This window comes from Neophocaena asiaeorientalis, unplaced genomic scaffold, assembly GCF_003031525.2.
Source record: "Neophocaena asiaeorientalis asiaeorientalis breed wild unplaced genomic scaffold, Neophocaena_asiaeorientalis_V1.1 scaffold123, whole genome shotgun sequence".
NCBI lineage: Eukaryota > Metazoa > Chordata > Mammalia > Artiodactyla > Phocoenidae > Neophocaena > Neophocaena asiaeorientalis.
This window is the reverse complement of record NW_020173666.1, coordinates 14,181,356-14,189,854: the sequence shown is the minus strand read 5'-3', so window position 1 is coordinate 14,189,854 and position 8,499 is coordinate 14,181,356. Positions and strand designations below refer to the sequence as shown.

General features: G+C 44.5%; 1 protein-coding gene across 2 annotated transcripts in view; it reads left to right on the top strand.

Moving 5' to 3' along the window:
• The first annotated feature begins 412 nt into the window (after nt 1-412).
• The window catches only part of AGPAT4 (1-acylglycerol-3-phosphate O-acyltransferase 4), a 118,635-nt gene continuing 110,548 nt past the window's right edge, over nt 413-8,499 (top strand). The window contains exon 1 of one of the 2 annotated variants that reach the window (XM_024747949.1): nt 413-558. The gene's annotated coding sequence lies outside the window, so the exon portion shown is untranslated. Of the gene's footprint in view, nt 559-978; nt 1,109-8,499 lie in introns of those variants that run through there. The other variant, XM_024747948.1, reaches the window with a different exon arrangement.

Here is an 8,499-nt window from a genome sequence, read left to right as displayed (position 1 = left end):
CACGCTGTTTTTAGCACTTTTGTAGCTCTTAGTAATTCTGCAATATGGTCTAGTTATTTGTGAACATTAATTTTTTTCCCCTGTGGATTGTAAACATCTAAAGAACGGCGGTGAGCACAGGAGTCATATGTTAATACTCAAATATTATTTGTGGCAATGGCTCTAATAAAGAACATTTGAAGGGCATACATCTTAACTGTTTGGAGGTTGAAAGTGTTTTTTAGAAATGTTGGAGACCTGGCATTTCTGGAGGTTCAACAGCCCGCCCTCTTTTAAAATTATGAGGACTCTATTTTATTATAAAGATCTGCCCAGACCCTCTCTAACACTGCGCGTGAATGCCACGTGCATGTGCTTGCGTGCGCGCGCGCGCGCGCGCACGGGGAATCCACCCGGTAGCTGCTTTGCGGGGAGAAAAATCCATCGACCTCCAAGCCTCTGTTTCCCAGTTCTTATCATCTCAGATCGCTGGAATTTTCAGTAGTATTTTGTCGAAGGTGCTTTGGGGCTCTTCCGAGTGGAATGCAATCTCCTTCTCGCACCGCGTACCAGTGAGAGGTGAGGGGGGATTGCAGAGTGCGGGTATTTTACCAAACAAAATATGAGCCAGTTTAGGGCAATTTCCAGGTCTCAGCACAGACGGGGCTGGATCCGTCCGAGCTGAGGTTGGAGGAGCCATGTCGGCATAGGGATGCAACAGGATTCGGGAGGCGCGGCCGAAAAAGAAAGGCCACCTAGCGGGCTTTGTTTCCGATTCTGGCAGGTTCTCCGGCCAGAGATTTCAGACGTGAAGCCAGCTGAAGCACTTCCTTACACTAATTGGAAGGGGAGGGGGAGGGACTCATGTTACACCAGCTCGTATCTCCCTCCCCATAACTGCTAAATTGTAGCTTTAAAAGGAAGTGACATGGGGTGGGGAGAGACGTCAGCTGAGGACCACTTTTTTTTTTTTTCCGAAGAGTCCACCCCATGGGTGGAGTCTCGCTTTTTCTTTCCAGTGTTGGCTGACTTACAGCTCCTATAAACTAGTGGCAATTTCTGCACCCCAGCCTGCTCCCTTTCAGTTTCTGATTTCTAAGTCCATGTGTCCAGGGCTGCCAGAAAGGAGGTATGTGCCGTTCGTGCTATTTCCAGGCGACTTCACCTCTGGGCGTGGTGGATGTTTGCACCCCTCTCTCTATCACCCTTATTCTCTTCTGGGCTGGATTTCATTAAAACCTCTGGAAGGGGTAGGTAAGAAAGAGGAGGAGAGGAAGGCGGAGAAGGAAGTGAGGAGACAGTGGGAACGTGGAGGGGCAGCCCTGGAAGGCAGCGGGGGCTTTGCTGCCGCACAAGGACCGTTTCTTTGTGCTCAGCTGGGGGAGCGTGGCCGTTCGCGCTGTGATTTCGAGCTGCCGTGCTGGGGTTCATTTTCCCCTGCCCAGCCCCCCGCCCGCCTCGGGTGAAATAATTTTCTCTGCAATAGACGAAGCCGGGGAGAAGGTTCCTGTTACCGATCGGTCTCTTTTGTGTCATGCAACATGTTCTTCCGTCTCTGCCGTTTCTATGGCAACCACAAAAATACTACACCCAAGTGCAGCCCCTATATCCATTGCTTTTTTTGTGTTTGCTGCGCGTCGGCTGCTTTCCGCGCTGGTTCTCGCCCAGGCTGCTCGGAGGCAACCTGGCTTCGCGGCTACCCCTCCTCACCCCCGTTTTGGTTTTTCCCTATCACCGGAGGGCTGGGGGAGGGGAGTTGTCAAGGAAACGGGCATTTGTAATTACCTCTTTATTGACTGAATTTTCAGCCTATGAATTTCCTCATCATATCTGGGAATTAGAAAAAGGAATGATCTGATGTTTATGTAAGTCTTCAGTTTCTGGTCTTTTTTGAAAACCTAAACTGTTCTCAAGACGTGATATTAATCCTGTGATCAGACTAAGTGGCGGGGGGCGGGGAAGAGCACTTCTTTAGAGGAGGTGAGATCCTTGGAAAAAGTTGTAGAGGGTGTTTGAGAATTCACACTGACGTTATTGTCTGCCCAGGTCTGCCTAAAAGTGTGAATGTTTAAAAGAGGGGTCTTTGCTCTAGTCTGAACGTACTCAGCACACAATCCAAGTTCAACAAGTGTAAATGAGTAACAAATGTTAACTACCAGCAGGATTCTCAGTTTTTCGGGCGTCGTCCTAATGTGGATCAGCTGTCCACTCTCCTTAAGCTCATGGTCCATAGACCTTCTCTTTTTTAAAACTGGGAAGAGATTAACCCAGCTGTGATTGTTAGTCAAGAATCCTCAGTTGGGAAAAAAAAAAGATATCATAAGGAAGAAAGTGTGTGTCTGTGGTGTGTATGTGTATCTGATGTGTGTGATATGTGGTGTGTGTGTGTGTAGTTGGGCAGGGAAACTACTGAATCTTCTAAGTATCCTCTATGGAGAGAAAAAGAGTTGATTTTCAGGAAAAATATAAAACATGAGAGAAAAAAGTATCATCTACATAGTATTAAGCAAAGTTAAATATAATTAAAATCAAGTGACACAGCTGTTGAACAGACATAGTCCAAATGGGCTTATTAACAGGTAGGAGTCAAATTGATGCTTTTATTCAGTGCATCTGAGGAGATGTTTGATAACAGACACCATTCTTCTAATGGGCATCCTGAATTACCAAATTAGGCTTTATAAGACGGATCGATAGTAATCTCACCCTTGATTCTTAACATTATCTGTAGTTTTGGATAAAGATTTGTGAGGCTGGCTTAGCCTTCACAATGCCTTTCCACTATGAAGCCAAAAGCATCACTTAGAAAGCTCAGAGTAACCCCTCCTCAGGGAAGCAGGAAGAAGGGGTGGTTTAATGAGGTTCTGCTTGCCAAGATCCTTATCTCAACATGCGGTTGTCTATGACTTATAAAACTTTTTATAGTGCAAGAGGTCTTAAGTATTTCAGATACAAAAGTTATCTAAAAAAGGGGCTAAATAGCGTGGCACGAAACTAACGGGAACTAAGTAAAGACAAGAGAACTAGTTAAAAAGTCATAAAACACAGAAAAATGTCATTAAAAAATGACTATTGTTTTGAAAAGCACATGTTAGTACATATGAACAGTTGTAGGTTTATAGGTTTGCGATGTTTGCAAAGTGTGGAAACTAGTCAGACTAAGTTACTGTTTTTCCGGCCTGAGATGGTCCTCAAGGATGTAGACTTTACTACATGACCCTGCGGAGCAGATGGAAAGTGTGTAAGTCAAGTGTGTGGTGCAAGTACGCTTGAGTTTCCAAATATAGGAGTTTCACAGCAAAAATCCTTGTAAGATGGAGTTCAAAGGAAAAGTAGCAAGAATTGTTTGGAATTTCAGCCAAAAATAAAAGGGAAATCACTGTCCTATGATCAGACCCCGAGTAGAAGTTAAAAACATAATTAACAGGGGCTTCCCTGGTGGCGCAGTGGTTGAGAGTCCGCCTGCCGATGCAGGGGACATGGGTTCGTGCCCCGGTCCGGGAAGATCCCACATGCCGCGGAGCGGCTGGGCCCGTGAGCCGCGGCCGCTGAGCCTGCGCGTCCGGAACCTGTGCTCTGCAACGGGAGAGGCCACAGCAGTGAGAGGCCCGCGTACCACACACACAAAAAACAAAAAAACCCCATAATTAACAGTCTTGGCCCGGAGAGGGTCAGTGGAGCTATAGATGCAAAGCAAATTCTGGGTCCAGTGAAAGAGGCTGGATGGAGGTGATGCTGAGGAAATAACTGGTGAAGCTGGAGTCAGTCAGCAGCGTGTTGGGATTTCATGGCTCTGAACCGTGTGCTGTCAAGTTTGTGAAGAAAACAGAAGTGGTGGGCTGTGCTCTCAAGTTTAAAATCCTCCAAATAGGGGTGACAAAAGTGTGTAGATGGGCACAGAGCTGGAGAGAAGGAGGCAGGGCAAGAGGGATATGAGAAGTGAGATGCCGTGAGTCTGGGAAGAAGTAGAGGATGGTGACATTGAAGATTTGAAGGGAAGGGGACAGATGATTCAAGGCGAAGAGGCAGAGGTGTCTCAGGTAACAGGGACGGATGGTGAGAGATGGGTCCTGGTTCAAGGTTCTTGTCCAAAGCAGGGAGAAGTCCATCTTTAGCATGGAAATAGCCCAGGAGCGGTCTGTGCTGGTGGAAAGAACTAGTAGGGATTCGGGGACAGAATTTTGTTTAACCCAGAACGAGACTGGTAGAAAAGAAAGACCATGTAAGTAGGAGGCAGAATCCTTCGTAATTCAGTTATTCTTGAGTTGAAGCTCTAAGAACTGCAATCAGACTTAAATCAGACTTTAAACAAGTCAGAAATTTGAATGCGGGAACTCCACATGCACCCACAACATCATTCTAATAATACCGACCATTGCTGTTGCTTTAAATTGTGGGATGCTCAGATGAACATTTGGCAAACTTACTATACTTTGTGCAATCTGCTGTATTCTGAAAAGGAGGTCTAATGGGTATGGGAAGACACTGTGTTCACAGTTCTGAAAGGTTTTTGACGCCTAAATGATAATATGTAATCACGCCGGGCTTAAAAACGATCTCACATCACCCAGAACCTGGGCAACTCTAAGGCAATAATCTTTGTCCCAGGACAGAATCCATTTGGAAAGTTTTGGAACTCGGAAATTTGGCTTCACGTGTGGACCAGGGAGAATCACTGCTAAGGTTCTGGGAAAGAGGAAGCTTAAATCATGAACTTGTTCTTTTAACAGTATTTCTTGTGCATTTATTGTGTGCCGAGTGCTGTGGACACACTGTGAACAAAACCGCCTACAGTGTAAATAGCTAGTTTTCAAATATCCGAAGGGTTTTTAAGGGAGATACTGTGACTGGGTGATCTCCATTCTCTTCTAATGACTGAATAAGAGGAAATATCTTAAAACAAGAGCAATTTTTGGTGAACGTTATCATGGAACAATCTATCTAACCTGTCTTTCTTTATTTTTCAAGACTTGTTCCACAAAGATTTTCTACTTGTGTTTGTTCCTCCAGTCTGGTTTGCTTTACTTCTTCCTTTCACCTTTAGTCCTACCAGTCAGTCGCCATTCATTCATTCATTCATTCATTCATATATATATCAATCATCCATCGACCCAACCATTTACTCATTCACTCAACAACTGATATCAGTACCATGTGTCGGGCACTATATATTATGGATCTAGCAATAAATGGGAAACTATTTCTTCCCTAAAAAAGCTCAGGAACTAGCAGAGAGACAGATGTAGAAACAGCCCCTTAAACCAGGGCGGATTGTTCTTTTTTTTTAATTAAACTATAGTTGATTTACAATATTGTGTTAGTTTCAGGTGTACACCTTCAGATTCTTTTCCATTATAGGTTATACAAGGTATTGATTATAGTTAGTTCCATGTACTATGCAGGAAGTCCTTGTTTATCTGTTTTATATATAGTTGTGTGTATCTATTAATCCCATGTTTAAAATTTTTCCTCCCCCTCCCCTTTCCCTTTTGGTAACCATAAATTTGTTTTCTATGTATCTGTTTTGTAAATAAGTTAATTTTTATTAGTTTTTTAGATTCCACAAAAAAGTGATGTCATATAATGCATGTCTTTCTCTGCCTGACTTACTTCCCTTAGTATGATAATCTCTAGGTCCGTCTGTTTTGCTGCAAATGGCAATATTTCACTCTTTTGAATGGCTGAGTAGTATTCCATTGTGTAATATACAGGGGTAATTGTTTTTGATTGAAGCATCTGTTGGCTAATGGCACCAGATGCTTCTTTCATTGAACAATTTCATACATAGATTGTTCTGGGCAGAGAGGGAGAGAGTGCTTAGCAGTTGACTGTTCATCTCATAACTTTCTTGTCTCTTCCTTCATTGGTTGGCTTATGTTTGATGTCAGTAAACGTTTGTTGATTAACGATATGGAAGAAGTGAGGATTTGACCCTGGGGTCACAGAGGCACAGAGGGCAGAAGACTTGTAAATTCTCTTTCTGAAAAATACAAACTGAGTGAGATAATCTCTCAAAGTTCCCTCAGAGTGAGTTCCCTGTAGACTCCGTGGGACTATAGGTCCCTCCAGATGGACTCAAAATATAACATTTTAAAAAGACAGACTCCCAACTGCATCCAAATTATATGCCCATTGGTTTACTAGATAATCCTCTTGCCATTAGATTTCCCATAAGATGTTGCAAGTCTATGTCTTGTTCGACAAAAGCAAGTGGGTTTCAACACTTTAAATCTAAATACCCCAAATAAATAATGTTAAAACCTTGTTGCAACACTTCCTGTTTGTATTTCCTGCTGTCATGCAGCTCCTCTCGGCAGGATTGTCTGACCGCACGTGATTTCTACCTTCAGCCAGAAATGATATGGGCAACCTAACCGAGTTCATCTGGAATGCCCCCCCTCCAGTGCCCGCCTGACCTTCAAAGAAAAAACGTTTAGCAAATTCCCCCTCTTCTTTGTTATTTTGATTGTGGGTGAGATCAGCTTCTCCCTTCAGCAGGAAGTTGTTCCAATCTCTCCCCTCTGACCTTGGGTCACACACGATGGCTATTTCATGGTCATTTCTATGTAGGATCCTACAAGAGAAGAGGCACCTTGTGTACCTCATGGTAGTTTGAAACCGGACACTGAAATTCCTGCAGGAGATTATTCCTCAGCCTGGGGGATGACAGGTAACCTGTAGAAGCCATCAGGGATGCTGAGGTGACTGGCCAACCTGTAGGATATATATGATAATGATAGCAGCCCACCTGTGCTGAGGGCACCCTATGGGCAAGTCTTTTACACAGACCTCACATTTATTCATTCCTTTTATCCTCATAACAAACGAGCAAGTTAAACTGTTATCAATTTGCATTTTAGATAGAGAAAGTAAAGTTGAGAGCGAGTAAGTTACTCCCCTAATACCGTAATAAGTAACAGAGCTGAGACTGAACCCAAGACCATGGTACCCCACTGCTGACCCCCTATTTCCATGGTATCGTATTTATGCATCTATGCCCGGGCCAGCCCAGTGCCTGGGACATAGACACACAGTATTTCTGCAGTTGTGAACAGCTCTCTACCGTATGGACCTTCCCTTGCATGCCTTCCACCCTACATTTTAGGAGCTTCAGAAATTTTGGAAGAGAGAGTAGTATTTTAGAACTTGGAGAGGTGGGTGGGGGGACTAATAGCCGTACTTCTAAACAAACTACTCAATAGTTTTCAGGGGGCTTTGTTATTTTGTTGTGGTTTAGCCAGAAAGGTGTTACGGTGGGGGAAGGGAACAGGTCCTGTGATTGAAACATCTGAGTGACAGTGCAGTTCATACATCAAATTAAATACGAACCGTTCGCAAAACCAACTTATAACGAAGGATTGAACTTTGCCAAGAAGTTGCTCTTAAGGATATCTGCTGTGGCGGATCTCAGTGGTTTCCCAGGCCATGGGTAGATGGAGTTATAGCGTTTCTCGTCTGTTGTTGGTTGTCAGCAGATCAGTCAGCAAGTTTAAAGGCAGAGCATCATCTGAAAAGATACCACCAGTGCTTATCTTAGACAGACTTTGAAATGAGAATGGGAGAAATGAATTGAGTGAAGTTTGGTCTTCTTCCCATCTCTGTCAGCTCCCTCCTGAGCTGTCACCTCTCTTGGGGCAGAGGTTAACCCAGGCTGATGAAATTTTAAAGAGTCTGTCCATACCTGGCACTTCTTCCCAGGATGCTGCAGCCGTCAACACACAATCAATGCCATCATCTAAAACCTCCCCTTTCCAGTCTCCTTTGCTGTGGGGAAGGGTAGGTTGAAAGGAGACGTGGGGAGTAGCTTCCTTCCCAAATGTGTGTCGCCCTCTGGGCCTCTATCTCCCGAATCTCTGGCCCCTGCTGGCTTGATATTCTTCCTCAATTCCGTTCATTCTTCCTAAAAGTCACTCTTTCCAGATGCTATTGCATTATAGACAATCCTTTACAGTTCTAGCCTCGTGACCGCACTGGGGGCTTCTCATGAAAGTTTCTAGCACAGAGCAGCACGCCTGGCACTGAATGGGTGCTGTAGCCTAGACAAAAAGTGGGCACAAGAGATCCAGGGTCAGATGTGCCTGATCTGCTTCCTTCCAGCCAGGTCCTCCAAGGTTGACATTGCTTTTAGGGCAAGTTCTTTTTTTTTTTTAATCCAACTGTGACAGCCAAAAATGCCCCAGACTCTGTCAAATGTCCCCTGGAAGGGCGAAGTCACCTGCACTTGAGAACCACTGCTTTAGGGAATTGCCACGTCTGAGCTCACGTGGTCGGCTCCCCCATCCAAGCAAACGCATCCCTCGGGATTAACCTGTACTCCCCAGGTTTACAGACATGAGTCCAAACCAAAGGTGCAGTTCATTCACTGAAATTAATAAATAGACAGGAATTGGACAATAATAATAAAATAAGTGAAAGGCAGACCTGTAACTGGAATGTATTCGAAGTTTAGTGCCCTTTCTCTGGCAAACCTGCAGCCGTCACCTTGTAACCCGAGGCTGCAGGGAGGGAGCTGGGCGGGGC